Source organism: Onychomys torridus, chromosome 12, assembly GCF_903995425.1.
Source record: "Onychomys torridus chromosome 12, mOncTor1.1, whole genome shotgun sequence".
Taxonomy (NCBI): Eukaryota; Metazoa; Chordata; class Mammalia; order Rodentia; family Cricetidae; genus Onychomys; species Onychomys torridus.
The window spans coordinates 30,187,039-30,212,071 of NC_050454.1; positions in this window are offsets into that span (position 1 = coordinate 30,187,039).

The window sequence follows — 25,033 nt, forward strand, 5'->3', positions numbered from 1 at the left end:
TGGGTTACATCTTTTTGATTTGTTGCCCAGAAAGTCTCCATGGAAATCTCCAAACATCACAGGCTATTTTCAAGGCTATTGGCTATTCTCTACAGCCTGATGGTAAGGCCCTACTGCTGAAGACAATACTTAGATATCTCAATGAATACAGAGTTGAGCAATGGCCTAACTGGAAATTTTATCCCTAATGACTAGTATTTATGGTACTAGACGGTATTCTCTATGCTGCTGAAAAGAAAGGTATCTCTCAGCTACAATCTATGAGACCTGCAACAGTGACATACCCATAAGAAATACTGATGCAATAGTGGTACAGATGTTATGGGAGTATCCAACCACTTTCTGATTGGATTTAATGCCTACTCCATCAGGTGGACCCAAAACTGATACTGGTAAAGTGGTCAAGAATCTGAGAGTAGATAAGTCATGGGCCTAGGGGGAAACCTAATAACATTATTCTGTTACAGGAATATAGCAATCAAATGATTCCTTCCACTATTCCTGTAGATCAAGCCTTGGGTCAACCATCACTATAGAAACTTCTTCTTGAAACAGTTTGAAATTAACACAGAGGCCCAAACTGGACAATGTGAAAACTGAGAGACGTTGGAACTCTCGGTCCTAAACAGTATGTCTTCATCAAAGCCTCTACCTCAAGGATCAGTGATCTACACAGAAGAGGAGGCAGGAAGATTCTAAGAGCCATAGGTGATGGATGACTCCAAGGAAACTGTCCTCCAGACCCAACAGGACTGATGCACATATGACTCCACAGAGACTGTAGCAGCATGTACAAGGCCTGAACAGGCTCAAGGCAGGTAGGATTCCAGCACTGAGAGAGAAGGAAGGGGACATGGACTCCCACTTGTAACAGAGCAGTTATCTGTAACCGATAACTGCTTGAAATGGAAAAACCAGTTTTTCCAGTGGTGTAGCACTAGGTGTTTTAACCACACCTTATACACAGGAGTAGTTGGCTAATACAAATGAACTCAATAGTATTTTTGTAGGATTTTGGCCTCATTTTATTTAATTTGGGCATTTGTGTTTTTTGTCTTAGTCTTTTCTTGCATATTTTGACTCCTATTTTTGTGAGTGTTTTTTGTGTTTCTTCTTTTTTAAAGCTAATTAATTATTTTTTTTTGTCTGTTTTTTTTTTTGAGACAGAGTTTCTCTGTGTAGTTTTGGTGCCTGTCTAGATCTCGCTTTGCAGACCAGGCTGAACTCAAGCTCATAGAGATCCTCCAGGCTCTGCTTCCCGAGTGCTGAGATTAAAGGCGTGCACCACCACCCAGCTTCTTCCTTTGTTTAAAGAGAGAACAAGAACATAAAGTTGGGTAGGTGGGGAGATGGGAGAATCTGGAAGGAATTGCAGAAGTAGAAAATATGATCAAAACATGAAAAAATTCAGTAAAAGAAAAACTTAGACATTAAGTGTTTTGAGTTCTGAAAAAGATTTATATTGTTAAATTTTTATATGTAGGAACTGAGCCCAAAGGAAAGACCTTACTACTGATGTTTGTATGCAGAGTAAACCTGTTCCAAACTCCCAATCTAGAGTTTGGAGAGTAATGAACTCTACAAAGCTCCAAATTACCCCAGAGCTCACATGTTCAATGGAAATGCACAGGGACCTCTTAAATGGATGGAGACAAGAGGCTCTGCAGACAGGACTGGTTTTGAGCCCAGTTTGCCTCTTCTTGATGTCCTGACAAGGACAAGTTCAATGTCTTGGTTCAGCTTCCATTTTTTGTCTATAAATGGACAGCAAAAGTACAATTCAGCTTCATGGGTTGGTCTTGATATGGAACGTGAGACTTATACGACAGTATTTTCTATGTGTCTTGTGCAATGCAAACACTAGTTGAGTGAGGGCTGTGAGCTTGCAACTCACTAGATTACTGGTATGCTGCAGTAGCCTCTACTGTTTTGCCATTTATTTATGCAGAAGATATTCTGACTGAGATGCAGGAATGCTTTCATTTTATACAGATATTATCTATGTATAGGTACTGGCTGTTAAACTTTAGTTTAAAAACAATTTTTTTTCTCTTAAGAGAAAAGCATCATCATTGCTATTCCAATTTGGTTCATGGAAAGAGAAAGTGATGGGAAGCTGTGCAGTAGTTGATATATGACTCTGCTCCAAATATTTACTTAGGGTTCAGAAGCAGGTGCGAATGATATCTTCAGAGTATTGCTTAATGAAAACAGATCTGTTTGGTCAGAAGAGAGTATGCTGTCCTCATCATCAAGGGAACTAGTTCGCCTGCAGGCAGCTTGCATTTTAATTGATTTCTTGATGAACACTGACTGTACTAATTAAGTATTATACAAAATGCCCCATGGCATCTGATAAATGACAGGAAAGACATTAGAAGTTTAGTCAACACTTAGGAATTCTCCATCAGCAAACATTTATTGAATGCCCTCTGGATGAGAAAGAAATATGCTTGCATTTAGAACTTGTGTTAGTACCACAAATTATATTTTTGATACATTTTTTGTTGATTCTATTCTTTTCTCTGACATAAAATCCCATATTTATGGGGCTATAATTCACACACACACACACACACACACACACACACACACACACACTCACCCTCAGGAAAGTGAATTTCAGAAATACATATCATTGAGGAAAGAAGGAAGGAAATATGGAAGGGATAATGATAAACATCTAGCATTTTGATTTCCTGGAAAACAAACTCTTAGTTAATGCTTATGAAGAAATGGTTTTAAAAACTAAATATGTCAGACATTGTGTGTCAGGTTCTTTGTAGCTGATAACTTAGTTTATCAAAATGTACAGCTAAAATGGTAAAGCTCAATAGTTTTCACTTTCTCTTTTGCTTTCTAGTCCTTCTGATTCTTTTCAGCCTTGGCTCTGTGTGTTCATGCTTGCCATTTCTCTTCCAAGTTTAGAGAACTATTTTGAATTTGTCATTAAGGTTTATGTTATACTGAACATCCAAGGTCTGTCTTTTGAAACATGGTAGATGGCCCTTCCTGTGGAAATTAGCTGTTTTTGCTGATGAGGCCCCATTTAGTGCTTTTAGACTCATCACTGGCTGGCATAGACTTGGGTAAACACGGGGTTTGGGATCAGGATCCATTTCACCTAAGGCCATTTCTGTAATTTCTTCTTTCTCTCACATGCCTCTGATGGTAGCATTCATTGCCACATTAGTTCAAAACAAGTAAGGGAAAAACCAGTGTGCAACATGAATCTTAAATGGTCTTAGTAATAAAAAAAATCCTAAGCCAAATATTGCAGTGTATACTGAATGATCAGAGAAATAGAACAAGCTACAGTTAACCTCACCTCCTCAACTTATCAGCCAATCCTGTTTCCTCAGACTGGAAGCCTCTGAGTTCTCATCCGAATGGATCTCAGCTGAACTGCTGCTAAAAGCCTAAAAGATTAAAAGCCTCTAGTTCCTGGTCCTCATGCCTTATATACTTTTCTGCTTCCTGCCATCACTTCCTGGGATTAAAGGTATGTGTCTTTTCCAAGTAAGACATGAGATCTCAAGTACTGGGAATAAAGGTGTGTTACCGTGCCTGGCTCTTTACAGTGTGGCTTTGAACTCACAGAGATCGGATGGATCTCTGCCTCTGGAATGCTAGGATTCAAGGTGTGTGCTACCACTGCCTAACCTCTATGTTTAATATAGTAGCTCTTCTGTTCTCTAACCCCCAGATAAGTTTATTGGGGTGCATAATATATCAAGCCCATGAGAAATTCTGTAAAATTGAAGTAGGGAATATTTAGAGAAACCTGAAATTTATTTTTCAGAAATGCATGTATTTGACCTAATTTCTAGTGTACCCATATCTGTACATGAATATAGATATAAGTTAGAAAGAAATAATGAAACAATCAGTTGTTAAGTAGCTAATCAACAACTTCTCTAAATGTTTGTATTAATTCATGTATAAATAATTTATGTTTAATTGCATCTAAATCTTTGCCAAGTAGGTATTGTCCCATAGAAATTACTCTAATGAACACATAAGCAGCTCTTGTATTGAGCTTATTAATTGCCTATTTGTAAATTATTTTATGTACTTGAACAGTTTGACTTAAAAGGGGTAAACATCTATAATACTGCACATAATATTCATTTGCTTGTTAAGTCCTAGTATAAAATCAAACTAATCAAATGAATATGCACTGTGCTGAATATGGAAAAACTAATTCATGAGAGATTATGATCTAGAGTTCCAGACCCTCCATCACCTGATCCAATAAGGGACACCAAGACTGTCAGTTGGATGAGTGGTTTCTTTCATACTAATTTTTAGTCTTGATTTTAGTCATAATTTTACTCTAAAGTGAATCCCTGTGGAATTTGGAAAAGATGAAATATTATTAACATTTTGGAATTAGATAATCAGGTAACTCATATTTCCTCTAAGAATGGCCCATATTCATCTTCTTTGTGAGTAGATCTTCTAAGTGTCTTTGGCTCTCAAAGGTATCCTCCAAGAGACTGCTCTCAGACCTCAAGGTAAAATTTATTTTTTGGATATTAATTTTTATATATTTATTTTATTTTACATCTATGATATTTTCCACATGTATTTCTGTGCAATACTTACATTCAGTGCCCACAGAGGCCAGAAGAAGGTGTCCTGGATCTGGAGTTTCAGATTGCTGAGTAACTGGTGTGTGCTGGAAACTGAACCCCAGGTCCTCCCAATCTGTGCTCTTAACCTCTAAGCCACCTATCCAGGCTTGAACATTAATTTTTAAGTATGAAGAAGGGAATCATAAGTAACCCAATGTTGTCAGGACTCATGAGGCTAGCTTATAAACACTACTGCCTGATTCACCATCAACAAGTTTTAAGAATTTTTTTTTTTTTTTGTAAAACAATTCTACTACAACAAGATCAGTTTTTTATGTTTGGAGTTCCTTGATCTCTCATTACCCACAACCTCATACATATACAGCCATGAAAAGCAGACAAGAAAGCAATTTTTTGTTTATTTATTGTTATAGCGAAAGACATACATCATAGCTGATCTTGAATCACACACATGTGGGCTCCTTCCCTAAGATACAGAACTTTGAGTCTGGCTAGAGTTGTAATTGATATGAGAGGAGAGAAAATTCCTTCTGAATCCATGTGAAAAAGTTCAAAAATCTATTCCAATTTTTCCTAATCAGAACCCTTTATTCTGTTCATTCCTTTTCACAGATATATGACCTTCTGGATCACAGATTTGAGTAAAAATTTCTATGAATTAATTTTCCTTCTTATCCCAAGGAAGCTTAGAGCATTGTCATTTTTTTGAAGAATGTTCTGCATTTTACTGATAAAACCTTTTCAAGTAAATTAGAAAAATTTTGACTGTTTCCACTTACTGAACAGATATTCCTTCCCTCATATCTTGGAGACACAATGTAAGATGATGCAGACTGGCTGTGTTCACTAACCTCATATTGTTATGGTCTTGTAAGGATAATAAAAAATCATCAATGGGTTACATAAATGTGTAATACTGCCAGATAATTATAATGAATATAAAGTATAGGGCATTATGAGAGAGTGTTTTAGGATGCTTATAAAAAGTTTTGGAGGACTTGCAGTCTACAGAAGTCTTCCCAGAAGAAGAAAGAAGACATGGCAATGTAGGAATAAGGCTCCATGCATGATGGATAGAAGATGAGCCAATGACATGACATTGGCGAGATCCACAGAAATGTAAATGCAGTGGAAGCACACATGCCAGTCAGGTGAGAGAAGCAGATGCTAGGACAGGCCGGAGATCAACAGTTTTATTAAGAACACATTTGAAGGACAGTGGCGTCATCCTGTTAATCATTGCTGTTGTCCAAGAATAGTATTCATCATTCTCTGTTGTCAGATTTTTAAAGGAAGATTTTGGTTGCAGTATGGGATTAGAATAAGAAAGGATGTATGGACTGGATTATGTCCTCCTAAAATTTATATGCTGAAGCCCCCACTTCCAATGTGACAATATGGGAATAAGAACTATCAAATGGCATTGGAAATTAATGGAAAGAAATTAATCTCTTCTCCTGGTTCTGTATGAGACACTAGACTTTCTCACAGTCCTCCTTCCACTCCCTCCATGCACAGAGAAGGGGTCACAAGAGAATGTGTCCATTAAGTCAAGATGAGTGGCCTCACCAAAACAGATTTCATGGTCTACCCTTCAGAAATATAAACAAATACATTTCTGTTCTTTAAGCCTCCTAGCTTGTGGTATTTTCTTACAGCAGCTTAAGAAAATGAATATAAACTGAAACAGTAGATATGGGAGTCCTGAATAGAGGATCATATGTCATTATGACAATTAACCATGGTAATGTGTAGAACAGTAGAAAAGCCAAAAATAGAGAAAATGTACAGAAGTGATTTTTTTTGGTAAAAATTAACAGCATTGGATTGACCAATGGGAAAGAAATAGTGGGATTACCACTTTTGACTTACAGAATTGTCAATGCTGTGACTTATTATACTATAGGAGTCAACAGGAGTAAGGTCAGAGTAGGAGCTGAAATCTATGACAGATAGTCCTGTTGCTTAGAGGAGCTAATTAAATCATGCTCAACAGATATCATTACTGTGCAACTTTTTGGAACTTTGAATATATTGATTGAAATATGATTCTTTAATTCAACCTGTGGTTTTTTGAAAAATTCCAAAGTTGGACTTCTTTTTTGAATACAGAGTATCACAGGTTAATATCACATAAGATGTATCTACTATTTAATATTCTGCATGGAGTAAAGGATCTTTGACTGTTTTTTCTTCCCTGTTGCTTGATTTTATTTAGGCAAATAGTCTTTGCACTCATGATAGCCAATGTACTTTAAACTGAAGGGATGGAATAGAGAAAGATCTATTAGGACCTTCTAGCCACCCTCAGCTAATGTTGGGACAGAGTGATTGGATAGAAGTCTTGGCCTCCTTATACAAGTTGACAACTATTTCTTAGGGTTATACTAATATTGGAATTGGATTTGACCTTGAAAACTTAGAAAATTTGTTTTCTTTGATTTAGCCAACACAAAGTTTTAGAAGTTCTTACCTGAAGGACTTTCAGAAGTTTAGAATTTAGAGAAATCAAATTACAATAGATTTTGTTGTTCTTACTTAGTGTTTGGGGCACACATAGTATTACTCTGTGTGCAACATTTTATAACTCATTTTCATTCTCATATATTCTGTAGTATAAGTGTCAAAAATATATTTAGATATGCAGCTATATCCAGCTAGATTAAAAATGAGAACTGTGGGTGAGAAGAGTGATAGAATGTAACAACTAAATGATTCTGGCTGTTCCTTGACCAAAAAAAAAAAAACAAAAAAACAAAAACAAAAACAAACAAACAAACAAACAAACAAAAAACCAAAAAAAACCCCAAAAAAACCAAAAGAACTCCCATTCCCCTCAAACTTACATGTACAGTTAGAAATCTCCTCCTCATGCTTATTTCTGAGAGAGAAATGACCAGTAAAAAAAAAAATTCTGGAAAAAAACCCGTTTTGTCAAATTTGATTCTAATGTTAAATAGTCCATAATATTTTGTTATAAAATGCATGACTTCTCCCTTCTTTAATGCACTTGCAGCCTTGTATTCCAGCCATTCGTGGTAGTTCATTAAGGTACATAGCCTCCTCTTTCATGCCGCAGCTGCATGGCTCAGAATCATTCCATAGATGGTTTTCGTATGGCTTCTGGCTGGTAGGTTACCAATGGGTTCTCCAGCTTCATTTGTATCACTGTACTTCCAAGGGACAAGTTTTGAAAGTGATAAGTTTGGAGGTTAATGACTCAAATTGTCTCCAAGGTATATCTAGTTGTTATTCATACCTGACAGCACCCCTCCACCCTACTCTTCCATTCTCATCATGACATACAGGAGCAGAATAATTACTAGAGAGTTGAAGATGTTGAACTCAATTTACCAGTTGCTACAAGGGAGAAAAAAAGGGGTTATATGAGACACAGTTTTTATTATGAAATATTCATAGGAATGAGGTTCAACCCGAGCTACAATAAAATGTTAATAAGACTTTTAAGAATGTAATTAAAGCAACATATTTACTGCTAGGATAACTGAATTCAAATCTATTACTCCTAAATTTAGCATAAAGGAGTCCTTTTGTGGCAACAAGTGTAATATAGGAAGACACTTGCTTTTCTCCAGGAAAATTTTCTACTGCTATGAAATTTTCATCTGGAAAAATTTTATTATTATTATTATTTTTGTATCTCCCCATGGCCATCTGAAACACTTGGAATTACATTTTATATGTGCCCATACCTTTCAACCACTGTAGATTTAATATCAATTTAAACATCCTATGGAAGGGGCCCAAATTTACTAAGATTCTTGACTACCTGAATAAAGTTCCTAGTTAAGGAAAATTATATTCTTCAGGGTTTAGAAACTCCAAGTCAGAGATAGAACGAGCAACCAAACCATCTGCCAGAATTAGTAAACTATTGGTAGGATATAGAGGACCATTAAAAAATTAATAAGAGGGTGTGAAGTTATAGGAGGGATGTGTTGGAGGGGCAGGGGAGTTTGAAAGGAAGGGTTGGGGTGGAAATGAGCAAAATACATCATAGACTGTGGGATGACTCATCCTTAGCAGGCTTGAGGCCCAGCCACGTAAAAAAGATACTTTCTGAGAGTCAACCTGGGCCTCAGCAACAGAAGCTGAAACATGATCTGGAGGTGATCTAGACCAAGGAGAGACAAGCCACATCATACCAGCTGATGCATATTCATCAGCTCTCTCCCCCAGGTGGGGTGGAGGGTATATAAGGCTTGTCTCTAACTGAATAAACTGAGCTTGTTGTTTTGACCTTCTCCCTGAGTCTGTGTGCTATTGACTCTGTGCCTACTTGGCCCCCTCCCACAAAGGGAACAACAGAAAGGACCCTGCTACAATATACATGTATGAAAACTTCAAAGAATAAATAAAATATTATTTAAAAAGAGAATCAGTATGCTATAATGTTGTGAAGAGTATTTTTTTAATTAAAAATAATTTTTAAATTATTTATTTTTCTTTGGAGAATATGTAGGTATGCAGTCCAGGCTGTCCTTGAATTTGAGACACTCCTGCCTCTGTCTCCAGAGTGCTGGGGTTATAAGGATTCATCATCATGTCTGGCTTCACTTAGGTTTTTCATACTCCATCCTCCTGACTGTTCATAGATGTGGAAAATGACAATCCTCCCACCATGCTACATGTTAGGACTTCTATCAGTGGAGCTTACTGTTCTTGTGATCTCTGTCTCTCAGCTTTACTGCTGCTCCTGTGGTGCTTTCTTCCATCCTGAATGGACTATGCTGATCTGCTCATGTGAAATGTCAGGAGGTATGGCTGATTCTAATTGTACTTTATGACATTAATTCATTTTTTGACATGATAGGTTGCCCTTAACTAGGCTACTTATACTGTAGGCAGAAGGGAAATTACTTATGTTGCAAATGAGTTTTTAGCTACCTAAGGATAAATTTTGAAAACAATAGTCAGTTTTTGTTGGAATTGCTAATGCCACAGATCACATGTGATCTGTTCCTACTATGCTGAACCTAAATGAAAGAGGTGGGAGCTGTGGTTGAGGCTTAGGATTCTTCTTCTTCTTCCTCTCCCCCACTTCCTCCTCCAAGGATTTCTTTTTTGCTTGCATGAACATCTGTAAGAGTGTTGGATCTTTTGGAACTGGAATTATAGCCAGTTGTGAGCTGCTATGTGGATACTGGTAATTGAATTAGAGTCCTCTGGAAGAGCAGCCAGGGCTCTTAACCTCCAAGCTATTTCTCCAGCCCTTCTTCTGACTTCTGATTTGTTCCGGACTTAAATTTGTTGTCTTCTATTTGCTACATTTAAAAGACATATTACAGACAAATGGAAGACCATTAGTATTTCTCACTCTTTAGCATAATGTTGATTGAACTGAATTCTGTGTAGTTTGGTCACACTATGTATTCATGGCTATTTCTGTTGCTATGATTCAGCAACTATGGATAATCATCTCTATAAGATTTCTTCTATAGTTTAAAAAAATACTATGTAAATGTAATTCTGGGGAGAATTGCCTTTAGATTTTAATTACATTTTTTCAACACATAGTTATGCAAATCTAGGACTTCATACATGCCACTTAATGCTGATGCTGATCAGCTTGGGGAGAAGTTTTAGCTTCACAAATGGACTGAAAGAATATTCAGAAGTTTGCATTTGTGAGAAATTCAGGGTTGATGAAGCATCTCATTAGGAGACTTGATCTTCTCTGAAAAGAATGGAGAAAAAGTAAACTTCTTCCTTCATGTTTAAGCAGGGTCATTAGGATTCTCCCACTCCTGAAGCCTTCCTCTAGATGAAGAAACCATCTGTGGCACGTGCTGCAGGTGAGAAACATGTGTGGAGGAATTGCAGCTCTTGCTCATCCTGGTGACAGGAAACACGAATTTTCTGAGATAAACTGTAAGTTCCGAGAAAATAGACTTTCCCAGCATGTCAGTTCTGGACATTCTGTGAGTGTCCGGCAAACAAGCCTGTGGATTGCTTCTGTCAGTGTGACTGGAGGACGCTCTTGCAAGTGTCGACAGCTTGTAATTCTTCCTGCTGCCTTTCAAACAAATTATTGACATTATTATGCATTAACTTTCTGATAACACAACAGCAAAGCACACGATTGAACAAAAACTTTCAAATAAGACCTTATGCTTAAAAATTAACTTCCAAGAAAGTTTATATTTATTGTTGTTCAAAGACCATTTGATGGCCTAAAACTTTGCACTGATTTTAGCTAAGTTTTTAAGTCTAAAGTGACCTCCTGGGATGGCCTCATACTTGCACTGGTTTGAGCAAACACTGTGGAAGCAATTAATTCTGCTGGATAAATTGCTTGTGACTTAGACTTTTGCTTCATGGCTGGCAAGCTTCTGAATCATGCTGTAAATTGTAGTATACTGGACGATTCCTGTGCTGTAGCTAGGTATGTTGCTACATTCAGCAAAATTGTCTGTGTTCTATTAACACTAACTTAATCTATCATACTTTTATAAACCATGCTCTCACATGGTAGGCAATCCATTTCTTACTGTATTTAATGCACAATTCCACAGTTTGATTAAAAACTTATTTTTTTCTACTAAAACGGAGTTTGGCTTTGGTTTCAATTAACCTTCTGCTTATCCTGTGATGTCTAAATGGGTAGTACTGTGTCACATTGACAAAAGAGTATAGTTTTATCTTTTGATTTTTCACTGAAACTAACTATATTTGAGAATTAAGTTTGAGACCTCTAACTTGAATTATATTGCTGGCATAACTAAACCATGTAAAAGAAAATAAATATTCTCATTTTATTCCATGCCATGCTTAAATTTTATTCCTGATGACATTTTAGAAATACAGTAATGTGAATAAATAATTTCTTGATAAATTTAAAGTATATGTAAATCACATATTTTCAAAGTTGGATAAGCTTTACCATGAATATAATGCTTTCAATACCATCTATTCAGGAGTACTTAATGAATACCTTGTATTCAATTTAATTAAACAAGACCTAGCACTTCAGGCTCTCATGTTAGAAAGTTGAATAGGGTTTTCTAACTCTGAAGAACTTACAGTCCACCAGGAAATGCAAGTGTGTAAATACTTAGAACATTATTTGAGTTCTGAAATAGTCAGGCATATGAACAAGGCTGCACACTAAGAGTGAAGCGTCTTATCTGGCACATTAGGGGAAGGCTCTCAGGAGAGTTGAAGAGTGAGCAAGCACATGACAGAAAGGAAGTACAACATTTTATTTTAAATCATCATTAGAAGCACTAAGCAATGTTCACAAAGACTTTCATTACCTCTCCAACACTGACTCTTCAGTGATACAGTAAAGTTGGCTTGTAGGATGCTGTGAAACAAGGACGTGAATCTAGACTAGGCACAGTATAGGGACGTGTAGATGAATTTCTAAATGGCCTTATTAAATAAAAAACACGGAGCCAAATACCGGGGTGAAAGCCTTAGAGATCAGGGAAATAGTGAGAGCCACCAACCAACCTTACCTCACCAGCTCTGCAGCTCCCAAAAGTGAGCTACTTCCTGTTTACCCATGCCTTTATTGCCTTGCTGTTCTGCTCTCTTGTTGGCTCTTAGCCCAACTACCTCACTTCCTTGTCACTGACTGTCTGTACAGACCTCCAGGTTTCTATGGTTGGTACTGGGATTAAAGGCGTGTGTCACCATGCTTGGCTCTGTTTCCTAGTATGGCCTTGAACACACAGAGACCCTGCCTGCCAAGTGATTGGATTAAGGGCATATGCTACCACTGCCTGACTTTTCTGTTTACTTAAAACTACTTGCTATTTCCTCTGATCTCCATGTAAACTTTATTTATTAATATACAAGTAAAATATCACCACATTTCAGCACAAATAAATATCACTACAAAGACGATTGTTTCCCTGGCTGTGGCTTCCCTAAACTCATTGAACTACTTAAATAGGACAAGATGAGCAGGCACAGTGGCCACAGCCCATCTCTTATTCTAATGTGGCTCCACTGAACTCACACATTATAATTAAGATCTTGCCTCACCAAAGAGTTTTCCATATGCCCTGGACTGCACATAGAGATATGTCATTGACCCCATGCAAAAAAGTCAAGAGAAAGTTCTAGACACCTATTTCTTACCTCTAAACTCACATTGTTACCGATGCTATCTACCTTGAACCCATGTTCTACACCTTCTAATCCTAATTTTCCACACAATGAGAGAAGAACCAAACTTCCAGGTTCTCTCTTCTTAATAAACATTTTCATTGTGCTTTCTGGAAACCATGATTCAACAGCAGAACCTATTCTATATGTGACCAGTCTGTTATGGAAACTTTCATACCACCTCTTCCCACCCAATAGAAACCTGTCCATCTACACTTTCACTTCCCAAGTCAAGACTCTTTGGCACTGTGAACTATTTACAATTTTTGGCTCAGATAGTCCATACTTCAGGGACTGGAGAAGAATTTACATTATATGCTTACGTCATTCATATTCTATCATTTTGCCATCATCTCAACTTCTGTACTGTTACACTATGTTTTTCAAAGATTTTGGCAACTAACTACCTGTCACCATTATCATTCCTGACTTCTACCTGAGTTCAGCTTCTATTTTATGGTCTTTTTATTACTGTTCTCTAGTAATTTTTCCTTTTCCCAGTTTCAAATCTTACCTAAAAGATTCCAACTAAAACTTGTCTTTATAAATCCTTATGTATCCTTTATATAGGATCCCTTCACAGGGGTTACCTAAGACTACTGGAAAACACAGATATTTATATTAAACTTTAGTAGCAAAATTCAGTTATGAAGTACAATGAAAATAATTTTTATGGTTGGGGGTCACCACAACATGAAGAACTGTATTAAAGGGTCATAGCATTAGGGAGACTGAGAACCTCTGCTTTGTAGGGTCAATAATTTCCTAAAACTAACTGTACTACCCCCTAGGGATCAAGTGTTCAAACAAGGACCTACAAGGGAACTTCACATCAAACCAGAACATTAGGACTGAGCTCTATTGCCAATCACCAAGGATGCATACTGCACAAATGCTCCATTATTTTGATTTCTTCTTCATTGGACTTTACATGGAAAAAGGTGTCAATTCTAGTAAAACAATCTTTGTCCACTCCATGCCCACTGCCTAGTAAGACATCTAAATATGCCGTGGTAGCAGTTTAGATTCATGGGAATGGACATCAAATACATTTCAGTACTTTCTAAAAGCCATACTGTGTCTCCCAATTCTACTATTGACTTTCACTGTTGTCTTGAACTCTTCCCTGCACTTATAAATCTTGTCCTTCAACTAGAATTCCAGCTAACAATACTGCTTCCTATTGCACAAGAATATGGAAACACCTAACAGAGAACATGTAAGGACTTTCCAGGTCTACTCACCTATCAGCCATTATGCTCATATCCTTGCCTGTATGCTTCTATATGGACTTCTCTCAGAGTCGAATCTCTTGACTTGTATACAGATTGTATAGACTTGTATACATACTCACCCCTTACTTGATGACATCTGGAAGAAAGGATATCAGTAACTACAATCTTAGAATATTGTAACTGTATTGAAATCATATTTCTATTCAGCAGTTTGCAGACGTACAAGATGATGCATACTTAGAAACCCGTGAAAGCAGTACCATGACTCGTGCTGTGGGAATTATCATCAACCTGGAAACCATTGAGATGATAAATTTATCCCCTATTCTCAAAAATCTCCTCATGTGCCACTAAAGTCCCCCTTTCCCCTCTCTTTATCTATCCTTTCTAATAGACAACCTGATTAATTTCAATGTTTTTGTGTATTTAAATAGTCCATTTCTTCATAATGCTAACCAACGTTCCATAATGTTACTATGCCAAAATTAGTTTATTCATTCATTTTTGTAAATTTTTACAAAATGCCCAGTAGAGATTTCATTGGGTTGTATTGTATCTGTGGAATTTTGATGAGGATTGCATCGAATTTGTAGATTACCTTTGGTAGAATGGCCATTTTTACTATGTCAATCCTATTGAACATGAGAGATCTCTCCATCTTCTGATATCCTCTTCAATTGTTTTCTGCAACGTCTTAAAGGTTTTATCATATGTCTTTCACTTGCTTACTTATTGTTGTCCCAAGATGTTTTAGGCTATTGTAAAAAGTGTTGTTTCCCTGATTTCTTTCTCAGTCCATTTGTCATTTGTATATAGGAGGACCACTGGTTTTTGTTTTTATTTATTTATTTTTTATATTTGTATCTTACTAGTTTGCTGAAAGTGTTTATAAGGTATAGAGGTTTCTTGGTTGAAATTTTAGAGTCACTCATGTATACTCATGCAAATAAAGATATTTTAACTTCTTCCTTTCAAATTCGTATCCACTTAATCTCCTTCAGTTTTCTTATTGCTCTAGCTAAAACTTCAAGTACTATATTGAATAGATATGGAGAGAGCTGCCACAGGCTTTCACTGCCACAGAACTGCCTGCCAAACAGTGACAACCAAAACCATGTTTTGTACCTCATTTTAGTGGCAATGCTTTGACTTTCTCTCCATTTAAGTTGATGTTGGCTATGGGATTGCTGTAAATTGCCTTTATTATGTTTAGGTATATCCCTTGTAGATCTACTCTCTCTAGGATTTTTGTCATGAAGAGGTGTGAGATTTTTTTTCAAAGGCCTTTTCTGAATCTGAAGCAATGATCATGTGGTCTGGAGAAAAGACATCTCACAGATACTGACTTTTCTTCTTGGATACCCTGTTGTTGCGTTGTGTCATGGGGATCCTGCTGCTTTGGGTCTGCAGGACTGGTCCCTACACACGCTACTGCAGATCATAGATGAAGTGATTGTTGTTGGGGGGGGGGCAACTCATAATGCTGGTTCTGGGCCCGGGTAGTGGCAGAGTTGGCCAGTCACTAGCTCTCCCACTTCCTCACCACTAGGGTGATCTCTCCTGCTTTCCCCTGGCTAGTTCACCCCTTGCAGCAAGGAGCAAGGGGCGGGACCAGTTCCCCTGCTTTCATGCCCTCAGGGTCTGCTCTCTGACACCTGGACCATCAGGGTCAGCTTTACTGTGCTGCCCAGGTGAGGTACAGAGAATGGCCCAGCATCGATAGTGCAGCAGAAACCAGAGGTCTTGAAACAGACCAATGACTCTTTGCAATGAGCACTTGCAAGTAAAGATAAATGGACACGCGTTTACTGCGTGACTCACTGCCTCATACGACAGCTTCCATGATGAGATTTCCCTTTTCTTTGTTTCTTCTTAAATTTTATTCTATTGTGGGGGTTGCAAGGGCAGAGGGTGGGTGTGAAGGGACAGGGAAAAGGATGTGAAAGACACAAAGAATAAATAAAAAGAAAGTTAAAAAATATTGAATTTCCTGTTGTATAAATACAGTTTGTCACAATATTAGTTTAAGTTTTTCTTAATTTACCCCAGCAATATTTTGTCGCTCTCAATGTACAGATGCTGCATAATATTTTTAGATTTAATCCTAAGAACCCAATATGTTTGGGTTATAAATTTCGTTCTCAGTTACCAGTTCTTTATGATAGTAAATAAAGGTAAAGTTGATGTTTTTAGCATGTTAATCCAGAATCCTACCAACTTGATCACATATTAATTTTGCTGTCCTTTCTTAGGAGTTTCCCTGGATTTTCTATGATTCCTGGATGTTATATCATCTGTAAATAATGATATTTTTTTCCTTGCTAGTGTGGATGTGTCTTGCTTTCTTTACTTACTGTAGTGCATAGGACCTTCAGCATATGTTAAACCAAGGAGATGGGTATAGACATCTTTGTCTTATTTGTGATCCTAAGGGTTTCCTTCCAAGCAAGTAGTGTTGAACCATTTAGTCTGATGTTATGTATTGTTATTTTGTCGATGTCATTTTCAAATATGGACAGTTCTTTAGTTTCTACTTAAGTGAGATTTTGTGTGAAGGATATTATATTTTGTTCAGTGCTTTTTTCTATGTATTAAGATAATCATGTACATTTTCTATTTTAGTTTGATACCAAATTAATCTTTCTCTACAATGTTAAGACTTGATTTTATTACCCTTTTAAGTATTATTGGTTGTAATTGGCTAACATTGTGATAAAATTGCATTTGTATCCATGAGGGACATTGAACTATAATTTTCTTTTCTGATAATGTGTATATTTGACTTTGATGCCAGCATAAACTTGTTACCAGAGAATAAGTTTGGTAGTATTAACTTCCCTTAAATTTTATGGAATGTTTACATAAAAGATATTATTACTTCTTTCTCAAATGCTTAGCAGGATTTTAAACAATGACAAAACCTAGTCTCTGAGCATTCTTCATGACAAATCTTTCAATAACAAATTCATTGTGTTTAATAGACACTGAGCTTTTCAAAATATTGACTCCTTATTGAGTGAAATATACTAGTTTGTCTTTCAAGGAACTTTTATGAAATCTAATCTGCTTAATTCATTGTCATATAGTTACTACATATTGTGTTCTTTAAGACTATTTTAGATGTATTTATTTAATTTATGTGTCTGAGTTTTTAATAAATGTATGTGTGCCACGTGCATATGTGCCCAGTGCTACAGAGGTCAGAAGAAAGCATCAAATCCCCTAGAACTGGAGTTGTGGGTAATTGCGAGCCAGCATGTGGTGCTGAGAACTGAACCTGGGTCCCCTGCAAGAGCAGCCAGTGCCCTTAATCAGTTGTTGTTTCATGGGTAGTATCTATTGCTTCTTGGTGTTTTTATTTTATGAACTTATTTTCAGAACATTGATATTTTATTTACTTCCATTGTTTTGGTTTTATTTTCCTTATGCTGGGTAGAAGCTGAGAAATCTAAGATATTATTTTCAGGTTTTTTTTTTTTTTTTTTTTTTTTTTTTTTTTAACTAATTTACTGTCTTCTGACTCAGTTTAAAGTATACTGTTATTTCTCCTTTGTATTTTTTCTTTCACCCATACATTCTTAGAGCTGTGCTATTTGATTTTTAAGTATTTGGGAACTACTGGGATATGTTTTGGTTATGATTTCTCCTTTATTGTCATTGTGATTAGAGGATGGACTTGTCTTAAAATTTTGTCTTGGGGATTGGGGATTTAGCTCAGTGGTAGAGTGCTTGCCTAGCAAGCACAAGGCTCTGGGTTCGGTCCTCAGCTCCCCCCCCAAAAAATTGTCTCTTAAAATGACTGGTATTTGGTGCTGGATAGACAGCTGAGAGATTAAAAGCAATGACTGCTTTTCCAAAGGGCTTTGTTCAATGTCAGACACCGACATGGCTGCTCACAGCTTTCTGCAACTCCAGCTCCAGGGGATCCAATGCCCTCTTCTGCTCTGCAGGATCCTGCATGAATATGGGGCACATGGATGTATACAAGCATGCACACATACATATAAAAATAAAAGAAAAATGAATAATATGTGGCCCAGAATCCTCCATTAACTACACCATTTGTGCTAGTGGAGAATGTCTACTCTGTTATAGGGTAGAAGACTTCCAGAAATGTTAATGTACAGTGTGAATGAAAGTTACTGCAATTTCACTGATTTTTCTGAGTTTCTGTAATTTTTAAGCATCAGAAGAATATTTAATTATCTAAATGTAATTTTAGATTTGTCTATTCTTCCTTGAAGTTTTAAGTACTACTTATTTTGAATATTCATTATTTAAATAATAGATATAATAATCTAGAATTTTTAAGTGCATTCTGATAATTTGACCCATCTTATTGTTATTAAATAATTTTGTCTTAGTTAATATTGTGTGCTTTGAAACAGATGTTGTCATGACACCAGTAAAGACATTTTTGCTTTCATTTGTTTGGTGCTTTTTCTCCTTTACCTTTTAAATTACATCATTTTTATCTTTCCACCTAAGACAGGTTTTTCTCTGCACACTGTGATTAGGTTTTTTTTTAACTGAATATTATAATATATGCATTTTATTAGCATGCTTAGATCATTTATGTTTGTGTGAAAGCTATTCTCACCATTATATGTTTGTATTCTTTTAGTATATTTACATTTAATGTGAAATATTTTCTCACCATTTTCTATGCCCATATTCTTTTAGTTCACTTAATGGCAATACCAATTTTCTCTCCTCAGACCTCAGATCAAAACCTACAACAAAACCTGGAAACATGAATGAAATCTTTGTGCTACAATTGATTCTTTTCTTTCTATATCTAACTTGTTAGGGCATTGTTAGTGCAACCTTAGACTGTGTTTAGACTCTGACTGCTTCTCATTGTTTTCACCTTGTTCTGAGCCTTCATTTTCTGCTGAGATTTCTGCAACAGTCACTTAACTTCACTCCCCATCTTTCTGCTTTTCCTTTTTATGTGTTCTCAAGATAGCAACTGGACTAATGCCTGGAAAATGTAAATAAAATCATGTCACTCTGCCCAACGCCCTGCAATAGGTTCCTGTTTCAGTCAGAGTAAAATATAACAAACTTTAATGTCCTCATGTCTCAAATATTATGTGCTCATGCCATGGGCTCTGCCTCCTCATTGTGTGTTACCAAACCTCACTGTCTTCCAGCTGCGCATGTGTCTTGATCATGTTAACTCATTCCTCTCCAGGTAAAGCCTTGCAGCTGGCATTTCCTTCACTTGATAGATAGTAACCAACTCCAAGTCCCTGATCATATATTACTTTCTCAATGAAGCTCATCGTGATATTTGTATAAAAATGTAAACTTATCATATGTAATGATCTTCTTCACTTTACTTACAGCATTAATTTCCCTTATTAATGTGTTTTCCTCGCCTCTCTCCTTTTGCTAGAATTACTCTCCACAAGGTAGGGATCTTTTCAATTAAGGGCATACTCAAGCCCTTGCAGGAGTGTCTAGTTCATAATAAGCACTTGAGAATTATTAGTTTAACCCAATACACATGCTCTTATTTTAAAGTGGGCCTGTTGCTGTGGGAATATCAAAATAACCATGTGAAAAGAGTTGGCTTGATATCCACCTACTGCCACCATTTCCGAAGGGCCTAGCCTATTGTCCTAGTTCAAGTACTGGCTATAGAAACTTGATACAGAGGTTGTGTTTTATAGTGAAGGTAGCAAGGGCACATGCTTCTTTTTAACAGTAATTTCATAAAGCCAGGTGCATGTGTCAGAATCCCAAGTGGTTTCTGTAAGAGGGAGATAATGAGAAGATACTGCCGACAAAAGGCTGCTGATGAGATTGTACACAGTTTTCTTTTAATGTCCTGGAGCCAACTGAACATCTCTCACTATGCCTCGGGCTTTGAGCACACCCTTATGGTGCATGTCCTGTTCCTGTTCTTCCACATGCCTTCTAGGATTCCTAACCACTCCTAAAACTAGACTGTCGAAACCTTACATCTACATTCAATTTCCTGAAAAAAAAAATTGGTTTTAATTTCTCACAAGCTTCTTTCTGCATTGTTTAGCAAAATGCATCTACTTGATTTGGCATCTCTTTTACCTCTGTCCTCTGATATCTGCTTTTATCATTGTATGTACTCTCTAAGTAGGGAGTTACTTCGCACCACGTAGTACACTGGTCAGTAAATTACTTTTAGATGATTTAACAAGATTGTAAGACAGTTGGGTTCAGGGCATTGAGGATTCAGATTCAGTGTGTTTGTGTGTGTGTGTGTGTGTGTGTGTGTGTGTGTGTGTGTGTGTGTGTGAGAGAGAGAGAGAGAGAGAGAGAGAGAGAGAGAGAGAGAGAATTCATTAGCTATGTGTGTGCGTGCCATAAGGGAAAAAGAGGAATCAATGTTGTCATTAAGTTTCTTGGAATATTGTAATTATCAGCAACACTTGGTGATGTGGTAGATGAGAAAATATCTCTATTTTTCTTTGGGTTTAATAGAACCATATCTATGAAATATTTTATGTGATTTCTAACTTATAAAAGGAAAAATTGATTGCTTGCTAGACTTGAGATAGAGTGTCAACTAATATTGAAGAAATACTTTTCGAGTATCAGAATTGGATAACCCTTTATTGAGCATAATATCATGTGTCCATTGACAATGAAGCAACAATGTGTATATGCAGAAATTGTGTGGTTACTGTACAGTGTGTGTGTGTGTGTGTGTGTGTGTGTGTGTGTGTGTGTGTGTGTTTATATGAGTGCCATGTTTATGGAGGCCAGAAGCAGACACTGGATATCTTCCTTAATTACTCCACACCTTATTTTCTGAGACAAGCTCTCTCCCTGAACATGGAGTTCATTTATTCAATGATTCATCTGGCAGTCCCCCAGAGATCCTCCTCTTTCTGCCTCCCCAGTGCAGGGGTTACTTATAGGTGTGTGTTGTCATGTGTGTTTTTCACAGGTCTAATAAGGATGGAATGAATTTCTCAGACTTTATCAGCAGAGTCCTCGCCTCAGCATCCTACAAAGCTTTGCTATGATGGAGGTACAAAGCAGCCATGTGGTCACTCTAGCACTGACATTCACCAAGACTAGTCAGAGGTACATCTACAGTGACTGACTAAGAATTCACTTAGAGGAAATATCAAAGTCACTTCAACTTAGGGTTTTCTAATTTCAGATACAGAGGGTCCATCTTAGGGTAATGATATGAAATTAAACAAGTTAACATTCTTGTTCTCTTTGTCTTCAAGGACTATCTGTCCTATTGTGGGATAGAGAAACGGTAGCCTTAAATCACAAAGTTTCTGCATTGGGTTGAGTCATTTGGACTCCAAATAGGCATGAAACTCTGGAAGAACATTGCCCACATTCAATAAAGGGGTTAGCACATTTAGATGTATCTGTTTCATTTGTTGTAGAGAGTTATGTTGAATTTAGTAGTAAAGGAAGAATCAGAATGGGAACAGGTGTTTTTCACAAACCCCTTTTGGTTTAAAGACCACCTGTACAGGAATTAGTATGAGTCCAATCTCTAGAATTGTGGGTAGAGTGAGTGCTAGCTCATGTTATTAACACATATGTATTAGGTTAAGATATTTAGAGATACTGGATATTATACTGGGTATAATTGAATTCTATGGAAGTAAGGATACTATTTTAATACTACTGTTAGGTAATAAAAATACAAATAGGAAATATCTTTGAATGAACTTTTTATCAATATACATGAGAATGATTTTCATCCTCTTCCATTTCTGTGTTTGTCTTCTTATGTTCATTGCTATGAGAAAAAACTGTTCACATAGTCATGTTTGATAGGTGAGAGACAGATGCATTAAAACCAGATAGTTATTTTTTATTTTCTTAGAAGAGCTGTGCTGAATGCTGGGCTCAGGTCAGCTCTTGCTGTCTCTAGCCTTTTGCATTCTTTTCAATTTTCACAAGCTCTGTAACTACAGGAGATGTGATAATTGAGTCAGGGACCATTTTCAAACCTAGCTAACTTTTTAAAATCCAGTTCTTCATGTAGTCCACAATTCCAAGCCCATCTTTAATGGATGAATTTGAAGCCTGACTATTTGCTGAAGAAATAGTTGGAGAAATTAATTTTTCCTCATATGAACATGCCATTTGATAGAGAGCTCATGCTGGTGGAGACACACAACCCATAGGCATGTGTCAATCATTTCTCCTCAAATCTAGAAAAAAGGAGAAGGATCTCCTAAAGATGATAGCAGAGGACTCTGTCACCATTCTACACATGTGTGATGCAGGTTGATAGCAGAGAACAGGGATCCTACTATTTTAACAGTGTGAGAAATTCAAAGAAAATAGAAGCAATACTGTTGTTACTGTTCTTTGCCAGAAAACTTACCTATCCTTACTGCCTGAAGCATGCCTAAGGCTAGCAGCATTTGCTTGGACTATGAAGATCAATTTCACATATGGAGCTTCCTCTTAAGGTATTAAGATTAATTTCCTAGGTTGGATATCAAGGACTAAGCTATGTTCTATAGGTCAACTTTTACAATTGGATTATGAAACAAATTATGGGCCTTTCTACTATTTTGGAAGGCACACTAGGGAGTGTAACATAGTCCCTGTGTTCAAATCCTGGGCTGAATTTGAGATGCACCACTTGTTGGTTATTTGGCTCAGTTCTATTTGTTTTTTTTCTTCTTTTTGTCTTTTTTAGTTCATTTATGTCAGTGTTCTGTTATAGGTTCACCTCGAGGATCAGATAAGTTAATGCATGCTGATTGCTTAGAATGAGTCCTGACAAACAGTAGCTAATAATTGTAGTTATTATTGCCATTACTAATACATTAACAAAAATTTACACTAATTCTCACTTCTTACCATTTGCATATGTTACTCTCTTGGGTATTCCTTGGACGAATGTGTATGTGACAAGAATCAGGAATTTATTGGTCTCTGGAAGTAATCCTTACCTGAATTGATCTCCTTCTAACTCTATTCCTAAAGGAATCACATTTCAACTACCAAATTGAAGGCTACTTGCATCATCTAGAAAGCTTAGCAAAATGTTTTGCTTATGACTACTGTATAATAACTACTGGAATGAATAAGCAGTGAATCCAGGAACTCCCTCATTTATAGAGAAGTGACCAGGTTACAAGTATGGAGATCAGCCAAAGGCCACACAGCTAGGTTTCTGCAGAGGGAGACTAGAAGCCACCTGCTCTGTTGGACTCTTAGTCCATTACTTTGAAAATTGTTTTTGCTGCTCCTTGAATTGTTTTTATTGCTTTAAAACTACAACTCTTCTCCAGAGAGCAGGGGAAAAAATTCTCCTCCTTGCAAATCTGCTGGAGCTGAGAAATCAAAAGACAGCATTGAGACTCTGAGTATTTCGTGTAATCAAATTCTACATTGGATGCCAGAAATCAGACGCAAGAGTTGGCTCTTTTGAATAAAGTGTCCATAGAAACAGCAGTGCCACTTCCCTGTATATGGCTGCTCTTATGCATGCATAACAATTTTATTGACTTAATCTTGATTTCTAAGATGTTTGAGGAGTGTAAGGAATCATGGGAAGGCCTGATCAGTACTCAGAGGAAGTATATTTTGATTATAGCATTATCAACTGGATTCTGTGGCAGAGTTTTTCTCAGACATATACCTGAACAATTTACCCAATTTTTATAAGAAGATTTCTAAAATGTCATAGAAAAATATAATAGCTTGTCATATTTTCAGGCACATATGAATATGTAGGACATTATAATTGTTCGTATTCATCTCTCTTTCCTCCTGCCCTCTACTGCTTGACCTCTACCTCTTCCAACATAGGTCCCTTCTATATACATTACATTGTATGCTAACTTGAAAAGTTAATAAGATGCAGAAAAATAGTAATTTTACTTATAATCAAGTCTGTATTCCTCTATAATAATAGGTTTTGCACAACCCAAGAAACTAACACTTTAGTCAAATCCTTAACTTTAAAAGCCTTATTTTCCAAATTTGCAGGGTTCAAATGACCAACAGAATTACTGTGCCCTTCTTTTGTAGCATTTTGACAGGCCCTGTGAGATGACTTCCAGGTGGAGGTGCTTGCCTCAAGCAAGCCATGGCAACCTGTGTCCCATCACTGAGGCTCACAGATAAGTGGAAACAGAAAACCAACTCTGTCCTCTGACCCCTACACACCACCACCACCTCCATCAAGTAAACACATATGCATACACACAAAGATGTTACAATGAGCCCTTTAAAATTAAGAATTTGGAATACAAAGTATTTCCCCATTAAAGAGTGAACATTCCTTCACGTGAGTGGCAGCACACAGCTTTGTCCTGCCACTCCAGATGTTGAGGAAGGGAAACCTATATGCAGCAGGCTAGACTGGGGTGCACATCAAGACTCTGACTCAGGCAGAATTTAAAGGTTCAAAATTCTGGCATGGTTTTCATAAGTCCTTAACAGACTCTTTGGAGCACCACTATGTTAATTACATTTTAACAGGATTGAATTTGAAAAAAGAAATGCCTTTTATGCTTAACGCTGCAATAAAAAAACTCCTTGAGAGTCTGGTCCATTCTTTGCTCACTTGAATAACGATTTCTGGCTAAGTCTATATTCAGCTAAATTGAAAAGTTTCTTGAGGTGGAGTGAGTAAATAAATGCAACATTGTGTGATGAACTTTGAATTAGAGACAAGTGTAAGGGTGCTGTGGACATACACAAAAATTCCAAGGAGAAAAATAGTCATCGAGACACAGCACTGGTTAGGAATGTGCCTGAATGACATGACCTCTGCTTTCTCCTGGGACGGTGATCTCCAGTACTTTGAAGCTAATACTGTACATTTAAATACTAAAATGACTCCAAGGAAATGCACGACCTGAGCTAATGAAGTTTTTAAAAGGCACTCAAGAAGAAACTCCCAAGACTGGAAGGGGAAGGATGCTTGAACTGTGACTTGGACATGGACTCAAGTTAGTGCAGGCCGCCAAGTGTGAGATCAAGGCTTAGCTAAAGTATCAATGCATTATTTTTTGAATAAAAGAGATACTCTGAAGCCAAATATAAATTATCAGGGCCCAGGAATATGGGCTTAGT